The 12,270-nt window shown below is 38.8% G+C and overlaps 1 pseudogene; it reads left to right on the forward strand.

The window, feature by feature from the left end:
* Window positions 1-7,006: 7,006 nt before the first annotated feature.
* Window positions 7,007-12,270, forward strand: part of LOC149207314 (UDP-glucuronic acid decarboxylase 2 pseudogene) — a 58,034-nt pseudogene continuing 52,770 nt past the window's right edge.

Here is a 12,270-nt window from a genome sequence, read left to right on the forward strand (position 1 = left end):
TAAAGCAACTACAACAATATCCTCCTATCCATATCAACAACATAATATTCAGAGAAATATAATCTACATCACAAACATGTTAAGCACATAGAAATACAATAACTCCATCATCCTCTCAAATATGCTTCAAATTTGAGCTCTGATATGCGCATTATCTCTGTAATACTATAGCTAACATTCTATCTCAATCCAACCCCTGTATTGCACACTCTCTATCAGTAATGGAAGATGAAATCAATACTCAATAATACTCCTCATCATATTTGACTTGATCACCTTCAAGAATGAAGATTAACTCAAGTCGAATTTATCTACCAAATGACATGGGCAAAAACCATAGTAAATGCCCTTGGAATTCACTAGAGTGTGCATAGAATCGAGGAAATTCAATCTAGGAGTAACACAATTTGTCCATTGGCAAAGTGAGTTACCCTATTTTTCAGCCCAAAGCTCAATCAAACCCTAGTGAATCTTCTCCAAACAACTAACACACCTTCTCCAACACCTACCAAACTTATCCAATCCTTGAAAAGTCTCAATAACACCTCCCTATTCTCTGTAAACCTTCCTCAACCAATCATGAGAGTCACCACATGTAAGTGTTTCTTTAACTCCATTTGTAGCTTAGCTTCATAACCATAAAACTGTAAACATCATACAAAGCATAAAACTCATACATTTATTAACATTAATGGAAACTCTACAATGCCAATTGTGTTAAAACATTGACAAATATATATATATATATATATATATAATTTCCCCGTATAACTCTGTATATAAAGGAAATAAAAGCGATTGGTTTGAATGGACTATTGTGGATAAAAATAACATTGAGATGTATGTCAAAAGTAGAGAAACAAAATAAGTATAAAAATTCATGTATATATATATATATATATCTATATATATATATCTATATATATATATATATATATATATATATATATATATATAGATATAGATATATATATATATATATATATATATAGATATAGATATATATATAGATGACCAGTCGGATGCTTTCGTAGCCAAGTCCATAAAAGGAACTTTGAGATATACGTTGAAAATAGAAAAATAAAGCGTGTGGTACGATTGTGGATGACAAGCGCTGCAAAAGGAAAATCTATATATACTTTATTCTTTGTCTGTGCTGATTGCCAGAAATAGTTAGAGCTTCACAGCTCCATTATGAAGCTCGATCAGAGAAGACAGACCAGAATTTATATTCATTACCCGCAGAAAATTGCGCAGTTGAGGAATATTATAGAATCTTACACAACTCTTCCAGGGAATCTCACTTTTTGTGAATTTGATAAACCCATGCAAAAAGACATTTTTGAGCATTGCAGAAATTATAAAACTATCTGTCAATGGCATTAGCTTTAATATAGATTTTAAGATTTTGAACTTCAAATATTGGAGCTTCCACTAAGACAAGAAAACGCTAAAGAAAAAAAAAAACAAAACATCTTGTTCTAAAATCTTCAAGTAAAAGAATCTTGACAGTGAAAGATCTAACCACGAAAACAAAATAAAGAAAGTAAAGTGAAAAGAAATTTGATTTTATTTAAATGGAGGTGAAATTTTGAATTTTTTTAAATGGAGGTCGATCATGCGAAAGGCGAGCTGATGACGGTACAGTCTGAATAAGGTTAAAAAATATAAATGGATAAAGCATAGGATCAAAGGTGATTTCGGTGAGGTATTCATCCCAGATATTTGCGATGACAGAGACGTAGGGATTCGTGCTGCAGAGGCTGCCTTTGATCCCTTCTTTGAAGAAAGAATCTTCTAAATTGTTTCTCTATTAAACATAGGAATTTGTGCTACATGTTTTGATATTTGATTGCCGTGAACTAGCTGTATAATGAGAAACAGTATGTTGCATACTGTTAATTTGAGACCTGGAAGAAAAAATTTATTCTTAGTATGTTTTTAATGGAAGCAGGAAATAAGTGATTGTAGCTTGTTCCAATTGTGTAACTATTCTTTTGATTGTAGCTTGTTCCAATTGTGTAACTATTCTTTCTCCCAGCTGAGCACGTCACCCGATCTCCTAGATCTCCACAACATAGGTAGGGAAGGTTGTTTCCCCGGTATATACCTGCTGGGCCTGTCGGTTGTTGGGGTTCGGGTTCGGTTGAGCAGGCATTTGGGGTTGTCTCAGAGGAGCAGGAGGTAATGGTTGTGGTTGAGCTGGTGGTAGAGGCAAAATGGCGGGAGGAGTGTTGTACTGGGGCCTCCACCCCAGTTGAGGTGCATTCTAATGAGGCTGTGGCTGGACATGTGAGTGAAATGAATGAGTAGTGGGCTAAGTATGGTATTGAGGTGGGTAAGACCATGGAGGAGGCACAAACCAGGGAGGATGAGTAGGGGGCCCCCAAGAGGGCATAGGAGCAGATTGGTTGGGGCTATAATAACCTTGGGATGTCCCTTGCATACCCTGCTGGTAGGGTCTAGGTCCATGCGGCCTTCTTTGATTGAGGAGGTAGAGAGGTTCAGTGGGTGCCTCAGTTTCTTGGTAGATGGCCTTAAACCCAGGTAAGGTTGGGCATTGGTTTGTGGGGTGGTTCTCCTCACAAACGAAGCATACCTCTACCGAGTGTAAGGGACACTCGTTCTTACGGTGCTTCCTTGTACACCTAGGACAGAAGATGGCCAAAGCCCTATCATCTTCCTCTTTCTTTTGCTGGATCTGGAATGTATCAAGTTGCATGGCAATGGTCTGTCTCACCTCACTTTTGAGGTCCTCCAGCTGATTAACAAACTCATGCTTGGAGAAAGTAGTACTAGCTGAAAGGGGGCTTCCCCTACCTCTTTTCCGGGCTGCCCTAGAGTGATTTCTAAACAAAGTCTTTATATCCTCGTAAGGTAGTTGGTAGATGTCTCCTCCAGCTAGCATGTGAAGGGTATCTAGGAGGTCTTCAGGGACTCCTCGGAGCAGGACCAACTTGAGAGATTCAGGGTCAAGTGTGCACCTGGCCCTTTAATAACTAAGTTGGAATCTTTCCTCATAATCTTCTAAAGACTCCTCATTTCCCATGGTCATCCAAAAGATCTCTCCCTTGGCTTCCTTGGACCTACAGTAATCCCAGTATTTGGTATTGAAAGCTTGCTGCATCTGAGCCCAAGTGGTGATACTGTTTCCAGGTAATCCCATGAACCAGCGTAATGTTGCATCCTTGAGAGTAGAGGGAAAGAGTTTCAGTTTTTGCTCATCTTTTGTATAGTCATAGGTTCGACAAAGGACAACAAACTCAAACAGGAAGGTATCAGGGTCTTCAGTAGTCAATCCATGGAAGTGAGGTAAAGCGGAGGGGCTTATGTTTTTCATTTTCATGTCTCCATTGGTCTCTCGGATGGGAAAGGCACCTTCTATTCTCTCATCTTCTCTTCCATCTTCAACCATGGCTTCAGGTGGGATGGTTTCTAACTCTTCTTCTGGTATAGGATCTTCGTATGTCTCAGGAGGCTCGCCTATAAGTTCTTCTGGATCACTGTCACCAAAGAAGAGAGAAGGGTGACTCAGTGAAGTGGTGGGGGTGTTGGGTAGGAATTTGCCAGTTTTATCTCTGTTCCTACGAGGCATGAAATGGAAAGGCTTTTGTTTTCTTTCTTCCAGCTTGTACCTGCAAAACTGAAATAGATTGAATTGCAACTAACTATCTTGCTAACATGAAAATGCGGAATTGAAATGAAAGTAGGAAAGGACTAATCTATTTTTCTCAAATGAAATTGCAGGAATGAAATGCTAATCTACGCTTGCAGAATTGAAATGCTAATTTATGCTTGCAGAATTGAAATTACTAGTCTACGCTTGTAGAATTGAAATTGCTAATCTATGCTTGCAGAATTGAAATTGCTAATCTATGAAAGCAGGAAATATCTATTTTACTTTTGTAGAAATGAAATTACAGAATGGAAATGAAATGAACTATTTGGCAGAGGGCGAGTGTGGAAAAATAGAAGAAAAGCAAAAATCACCAATACTCTGACGCTTCCCCGGCAACGGCGCCAAAAAGATGGTGGGCCCCAGTATTGTAGCAATAATGCTACAACTCCTGGAACTCCCTTCTTTAATTTTATCAACTCGGTAGTTCGTAACAAACTTGGAAGCGACGGTGCTGTATGCACAAGTACTAGCTCTTGTCGCAGCTGTCACTTGGTCAGCTGGGACAAGTCTGCTAGGGGCTCAAGATAACTTCTATGAGCTCTTAGAAGAATCTTTTTAACTGATGGATGGAAGCTAACTCAAAGGTAGCTAATCTACTTGTGGAAAGGACTGAAAGCCAAAAAAGAGATGCAAACCCTAGCAAACCCTAATTCTACCAGCTAGGCCTACTGTCGCAAAGGAGAGCATGCAAACTACTGAAAGAGATGCCATTACTTCTATGAAGGTAAAATACATGTGTCTAGACTACCTCTATTTGAAGAAAACATCTTTTTGTATTTTTCACTAAGTTATTAGAATTATCATGCTTGTGCTTTTAACTGGCTTTTCACTGTGCAGGGGTGGATCAAGGAGGAGAAATGCTTGGAAAAGGTTGGGATGGTACAGAGAGGGTGTAAGGAGCCCCTAACACTCTTCCAGAGAGTTTCAAAAAGTTTGGTTGCCAAAAAACCTTGTTTGTGAGCTTCTACAGGAAGTCTATAGGGGTTCTACAGGATGTTTCAGGAGTTTCTACAGGATGTTTAGAAATTTCTACAGGATATTTTAAAATTGGATTTTGGAGGATGGGTGAGTGAGGTAAGGTGCATGAATGGATAGGGAGGTAGGGTAGGGGTCTGGGATGACCCAGCAACTGATGGATGAAGTGATGAGAGGGTGTGGAGATCTAACTTGTCTTAAGGAAGACTAAGGCAATGGAAGAGTAAGAAGGTAGGGTTACATGGACAGAAGAGGAGTTGTGAGACGAGGAAGCTGACTAGGAGATGGAGCAGCTGGCTTGGACGAAGCTTAGGTGGATGAGAGAAAGATGGATAAGCCATGCACGATGAGCACTTAACTAAATCAACCAAATCCTGCAGACAACCGAAATCTTAGCTAATCTATTCGAACTATCAATGAAACGAATGAACAACAGCTTTATTCCCAAAGAAAACCATGTACAACACTTAATCAAAGGAACATCTAAAAAGTTCTAAACGCATGACTAATTTCTACAAATGAAAAACATTACACCAATGATTGCATGGCCAAGCAAACTAGTGTTTTTGTTGAGCGGCACTGGCTCCACAATTCCAGCCCCTGATCCAATAAGGGAGAGGTGAAACTTAGAGTGCAGGCAACCCTTTTATGGAGCTTTTATTAATCTTTGTCTTATCAATCTATTCTATACGTCCGAAGTAATTCTATTCATCAACAGTATCCTACTTAACCAACACAACTAAATCTTAGCTCAACAAACTTCGTTCAGATGCATAAAAGGAAAATCACAGTGCGGAAAGGAAAGATAACAATACAAATAAGGAGGCCCTAGGCTCTCAGGTTGGGCCCAACCCTGAGAGCTATGGCTCCTATAAAAACCTCAGAGCTGATATCAAATCTGACTGCTTCCCATTATCAAAAAATAATCATAAGTCAAGAGTTATGCCAATAATGGCTACAAAAGAACAAAACAGAGCTAGCAGCACGTAGTGCAGAATGTGCAAGAATTTTTCAAAAGTCATTTTCGAAGGCTGGAGCCTTATCATTTATACACTACGAGGCCCTGGTTGGCCTCCTAATTTTATGGGACTTGGCTGCCCAAACTGTGAGTGAACAGCTCCTTCCAAGAAATCTGCTTGGCTGCCTTCTAGATTCGGTTTTGGTGGCCTTTGGAGCTCGGAGTTGGGGGTGAAGATCGCGAGGGAGGTTATTTAATGCCATAGACAAACACCCTACGAATCCTCAACCCAAGCTTGGCTGTCTCCTAGCCCATGTCTGCTCGGTTTTGCTTCAACATGTGTCAAAAAATCCTACAATGAGCACGTGTTAGCCACCTAAGAATAGTGACTACACTTATTTGTACAAATGACATAAACATACTAGAAAATAATGCATAAGTTATGAAAAATGAAGGATTGAACAAGGGTGGTTAGGCCAAATGAGCCCAAAATGTTACCAAATTTGGGGCTCATCAGTGGAGTGTATAGAAGCATTCATAGAATTAGGTGGACTGTAGTAACACCTGAAGACAGGTCTCAGATGACTGATCATCTCTGAGTGGAAAATAGGGTTGGCGCGGTTTCGTCATGAACAGTCGCGCCATTTTTGAGCGGAACGAAGGGTTGGTGTGATTTATTAAGAAACAATAGTGCCATTTGGCGCGGTTTTGAGAGATATAGTTGCGCCAGTGCGCTAGAAAGTGCTATTGCCGCGGAAAATCAAGTCTTAATCGCACCAATTTCGTAAGATGCATCGCTTTTTTTTCGGAGCGAGTATTTCGCTGTCGAGAACCGCCAGCCTCTTTCTCTTTGGAAAATCTGTAATTTTTTTGGAGATCGATTTTGCTCTGTGGTGGCGCATTGGAGTTCCTGATCTGTTCGGTGGTAGCAGATCGGATTTGCCCGGTGGTGGCGCATTGGAGTTCATGATCTGTTCGGTGGTAGCAGATTGGAGTTGCCCAGTGGTAGTGCATTGGAGTTCCTGATCTACTCGGTGGCAGCAGATCAGATTTGCCCAATGGTGGTGCATTGGAGTTCCTGATCTACTCGGTGGCAGCAGATCAGATTTGCCTGGTGGTGGCGCATTGGAGTTCCTGATCTGTTCGGTGGCAATAGATCAGATTTGCCTGGTGGTGGCACATTGGAGTTCCTGGTCTGTTTGGTGGTAGCAGATCGGATTTGCACAGTGGCCGCGCATTGGAGTTCCTCATCTGTTCGGTGGTAGCAGATCGGATTTTCTCGGTGGTGGCGCATTGGAGTTCCTGATCTGTTTGGTGGCAACAGATCGAACTTTCCCAGTGGTGGCTCATTGCAGACTTATTCATTAAAGGATCAAAAATTTTATCAGTCCAATATGAATAACAGTGATGAGTACTCTCTTAAGCCAGAAAAGACGTGGTCTATTATCAGGCCAGTAGATTATTTGCTTAGGGAGCAGCGGCTACTGTTTATTTTGATAGGAATCGCCATCGCATCGACTTTCTTTATCCTTCAGCCTGGTTTTTTGGCTTCTAATGTTAATGAAAATGGAAGGTTTGTGCCCGAAAAACCTCATCGGGTTGTTTATGACATGCCTGTTTCTCGGTTTGTGCAGTATCATTCAGGTTCGATGGTGAATTCAGGGGCTAAAGTGCCCCTAGGTTTGAAGAGAAAGTCCCTGCGAGTTTTCGTGACGTGTGGAGCTGGCTTTGTTGGCAGTCATCTACATGATAGGCTCATGGCAAGGGGCGACAGTGTTATTGTTGTCGACAATTTCTTCACAGGAAGGAAGGAGAATGTTTTGCATCATTTTGGCAATCCGAGGTTTGAACGGATAAGGCATGATGTTGTGGAACCCTTATTGTTGGAGGCTTGCCCCACTTCCCCTGTGCATTACAAACACAATCCTGTGAAGAATGTCAAAACTAATGATGTGGGAATCTTGAACATATCCAGATGTGCCAAGCGTGTTGGGGCAAATGGTAAGGTTCGGATTGCTCAAATTTTCAATACATATGGTTCGCGAATGTGCCGTGATGATGGTCGGTTTGCAAGTAATTTTGTTGCTCATGCTTGGCACGATGAGCCTTTGACAGTCTATGGAAATGGGGAACAAACACGAAGCTTCCAGTTCGTTTCTGATCTGGTTGAAGGCCTTATGCGACTTATGGAGGGCGAACATGTTGGTCCTTTCAATCTTGGGATTCCTGGGGAATTTACAATGTTAGAACTAGAACAAGTTGAAGAAGGAAAGGATGACTCTAACAGTGATTGGGACATTCCATTGCTAATGGAAGAAAACAGTAAGGAAGATGAAGAGCAAGAGAAGAAACAAGAAGAAGAAGTAACAGTAAATGTAATCAATAATGCAAGCCCAGGAAAGGCAGAAATAGACAGATTTGAGGTAAGTCCCCTACCAAGGAGATCAAGTAGGAATACTCGATTACCTTTTAAATTGAAAGACTATGCATTAATGTCAAAGTTTTTAAACATTTTAAAACCTGCAAATTATGAGGAAGCAAGTAAATCTGATGCATGGAGGGCTGCAATGTATGAGGAAATAGAATCAATAAATAGAAACCATACTTGGGATTTGGTTGAATTGCTTGAAGGTAAAACCCCCATAGCATGCAAATGGCTGTATAAACCAAAAATAAATGCAGATGGGAGTATAGAAAAACTTAAAGCTAGATTGGTAGCAAAGGGTTACTCACAGCAAGAGGGAATAGATTTCGATGACACCTTTGCTCCTGTAGCCAAATTAAAAACCATTAGAATGCTAATTTCCTTAGCAAAAAAACACAAATGGCATCTACACTAGCTAGACGTTAAGTCTGCATTTCTGAATGGTGACTTGAAGGAAGAAATTTATTTAGTATAGCCTGAAGGTTTTGTGAAAAAGGAGCAGGAACATCTTGTGTGTAAATTGAAAAAGGTACTTTATGGTTTAAAACAGGCACCCAGGTTGTGCTATGAGAAAATTGACTCATTTTTTGTACAGCATGGCTTTCATAGGAGCTTGAATGATCCAAATCTGTATACCAAGTTTAATAAACAGAGGCAAATTATTTTGATTTCTTTGTATGTAGATGATATGATCATAACAGGTAATGCTAACAAACTGATCAAAGAAATCAGATGTCACAAGTGTATGAGATGGAAAGACCTTGGAAACCTTCATTATTTCTTGGGATTGGAGGTATGGAAAGACTCTGGACAAACTTTTCTTACTCAAGGGAAGTATGCCAGAAGCTTGCTGGAAAGGTTCGGAATGGAGCAATGCAGATCAACAACAACACCATTACAGCAGAACTTAAAGTTGAGTAGTGACGACAGTACTAAAGAGGTGGATGCAACCATGTACAGACAGCCAGTTGCCAGTTTGATATATCTGACTACAACTAGACCATATTTGGCATATTCTGTTAATGTGTTGAGCCAGTTCATGTCAAAACGACTCGAAAGTCACTAGGTCGCAACAAAAATTGTGTTGAGGTATGTTAGTGGTACTAGTAATTATGGCATTTTGTACACTGACACTTCTGATGTTATTCTAGCAGGTTTTTCAGATTTTGATTAGGTAGGTAACTTGGATGATCGAAGATCTATCACAGGTTATGCATTCAACATTGGATCTAGGGTCATAGTATGGAGCAGCAAAAAGCAGTGGACTGTAGCTCTGCTTCATCGAGAGAAACTACGGTCAAAAGAGATATGTGTTGAATATTGTAAAACTTGTGATAACGTGGCTGATATTTTTACTAAGCCTCTTGGGCGTGTAAAGTTTGAATTGTTTAGAGGGATGTTAGGAGTTCAAGATAATCCTTTCTCCATTAATGGGGGGAGTTGAAAATAATTAATATTATTTTGTATTAATGGAGAAATGGTTACACCAATTGTAACGTATCTCCTTAATTTAGGATTTGTTCCTAGAGTTTAGGAGTTTGGTTGCAACTTCCTGATCTCTAGTAATGTACTTAATGATGTAATTTCTCATTTGATGGATGTAGAGTGTACAGAGAGAGTTCTCTTTGTTTGAGTGCAGTCTCCAGGTGCAATACTCACCTGTGAGGTGCAACTCATTTTTCAATTCAAGTCTGATTTTTATCTCTACGTAAAACAATAGCGCTCGACCAATGAATTTCTCTTCATTCGCAACCTTCGAATAAAGGCGATTATCTATCCAAAATAATCAAACAACAGTGTCCACAGATCGTTTATCCACGAGGCCTCATAGCTTTCCACAGAAATGCCTTCGTTTAGCTGATATCTTGTTTCAAAAAGACCCATTAGTATCCTCATAGAAATAGCCTCAATGCAGTTGTTTACAATACGCATTTCTTTAGACAAGGGATAAATTTTTTTATAGTTTCAGAGAACTTCAAGCTCGTCTTCCTGGTTTTTTTTAGTATTACCTGATTGAAATAAAACTCACTTTGTTTGCAAAGATAACCTCTACAATACTCTTTTGTCATATCCAAAAACTCAGATGTGCATCTTAGAGTAGCAATGCTGAAAGGATTCATGAGGATCGAGGAACCATAACAGTAAGCTTCTATCGTTTCAAAAAATTTCACCCCGCCGGGGAAGGCTTGTGGGAGATAAATCTCATTCCCTTCTATTAGTTTCCACTTCAAGGAATTGCTTCTTGAAACCAAGGGAAACTAGCCATTCAAAACAATAACAAATGATAAGGACGTTAAAATCTTTTGTTTCCAGCATTACAAAAAGTTAGTGTTCAGAACAACTTAATGAAATTGAAACTCAGTCCATTTTGAGCTGAAATAAACTTGTGAATCTTGAAACTATGGCCTTTATTATACACTATAACAATTATTGGAAACCCTGTGGTTTCACCCCATGACCAGACGCTTCGTCGTAGAATATCTTGATTAACTGCATATGAAGTGTCATAATGGTCGTTTTTGAGTAAAATGTAGGCGCCACCATTGGGGAAAGCCAGATTCTTGCCATTGTGGCCTATGTTATTAATTGCATCCCCTAAAGAGTTTGATGAACAATGGTTTCTTCATGATCTTCATATATGGTATCCACAACACCAACTCGCCAATGGATTAAAAATCCTCATGGGAGATGATCATATCGTCCATGTCAACTGATGGCAATAAATCTTTTAAAAACGTACAAAATCTTGGAGACGCATGGTTGCAATATGCAGGGTCCTTTCACATCGTTGGAATTTTGTTTTGGTGGAAAAAATCTTATAATCCTATTTTGCTCTGAATGCAGCCACATAGCAATTTCGAAGCTTATTCTAGTTGGTTGTGATTGCATGTAGGTTGCATCAGGATTGACATGGAAAACAGAGTTAAATGAATGAATTGAGCCACTCCCTCACACCTCTCATTATCATGTATTTATGGCGTTTGTGCGCCTATTGAATGTCATATCGTTCCCCTGCAATGATTTTATTTCACTTGTTTATACATGGTCCCTTGTTCTGAGTCCTAACCTTTTTTTTTGCACGCAAAGCTAGATTAACCAGATTTACAAGGTATCTGATATTCATATGTAGGCTATGTGGGTGAATATGCAGTTAAGTAACTCCCGAAATTCGTGACAGGTCAAGTCTACCCGCTAGACTTCGCTGACATTTGCGACTGTGACTATATATTGGAAATTTCCTTAGTTTAATGGGAAAGGGTATAAATGACGTTTTGATAAAAATATCAACCGTCAATAATATGTTTTGCACAAGTACAAACACGTAGAGAGAAACGGTCATTAAAAAATTATGAACGTCAAATACGGAAAAAATGCCCTATCATGGGAAAAATTCCCATCAAATGCGAAAATCTCCCATGGACAATCATTTCCACGAGTAACAGCATGTCCATCAGACTTGTGGACATATAATAAAAAGAAAAGAAAGAAAACGTGTTTATATATATATATATATATATATATATATATATATATATATATATATATAGCATGTTTATAATAAACTATGTTCATATATCAAAAAGAAAATTTGATATATATAAATATATTGAGAAATTAAAAAGAAATTCTTGATTTACAGATAAATAAAAACTAATGAAAGGGAGCCCTAAAAATTACTAATGAAAAATATCCATTAGCCTACCAAACTTGGAGTTGCTTAGGTTGTTTAAGCTGTAAACGATTTGACTATTCGAGTAAATAACATGAATAAATAAGATGTGGTGTAATAGTTAAGTGGGGATATTTTGCCTTTACAAATTTTATGGTCTATAAACAAGACTATATATACTTGAGAGCGACTCCAAACAAAATTACTTTAATTGAAAAAAAAATATATAATAAAAAATACAAAAATAACCAACATAATAATTTTTTTTCATAAAAGCTCACATAATAATATGTACGCATAGCGACAATCAATCTAGTTGTATTGTAATTTACAAATACAATCAATCCACTGAACTTGAATATCAATGTAGAGCACAGCAATGGTTGGGATGAATTATGCCATTCTTGATATCTATGCGATTCTTGATATTTGAAGCTGAGAGTCCTAACACTAGTTTTTTTTTAATTTTCCGCGGGATAATATGCAAAGCAAATAATGTGAACATCATTTCCATCTTCTGTTTCCATCAAAATTGAAGTCATAGAAGATGGAAATGATGAACA

Source organism: Pinus tabuliformis, chromosome 1_2 (genome assembly GCF_031772625.1).
Source record: "Pinus tabuliformis cultivar Carrire ecotype Pingquan chromosome 1_2, CPIR1, whole genome shotgun sequence".
NCBI classification, from domain to species: domain Eukaryota; kingdom Viridiplantae; phylum Streptophyta; class Pinopsida; order Pinales; family Pinaceae; genus Pinus; species Pinus tabuliformis.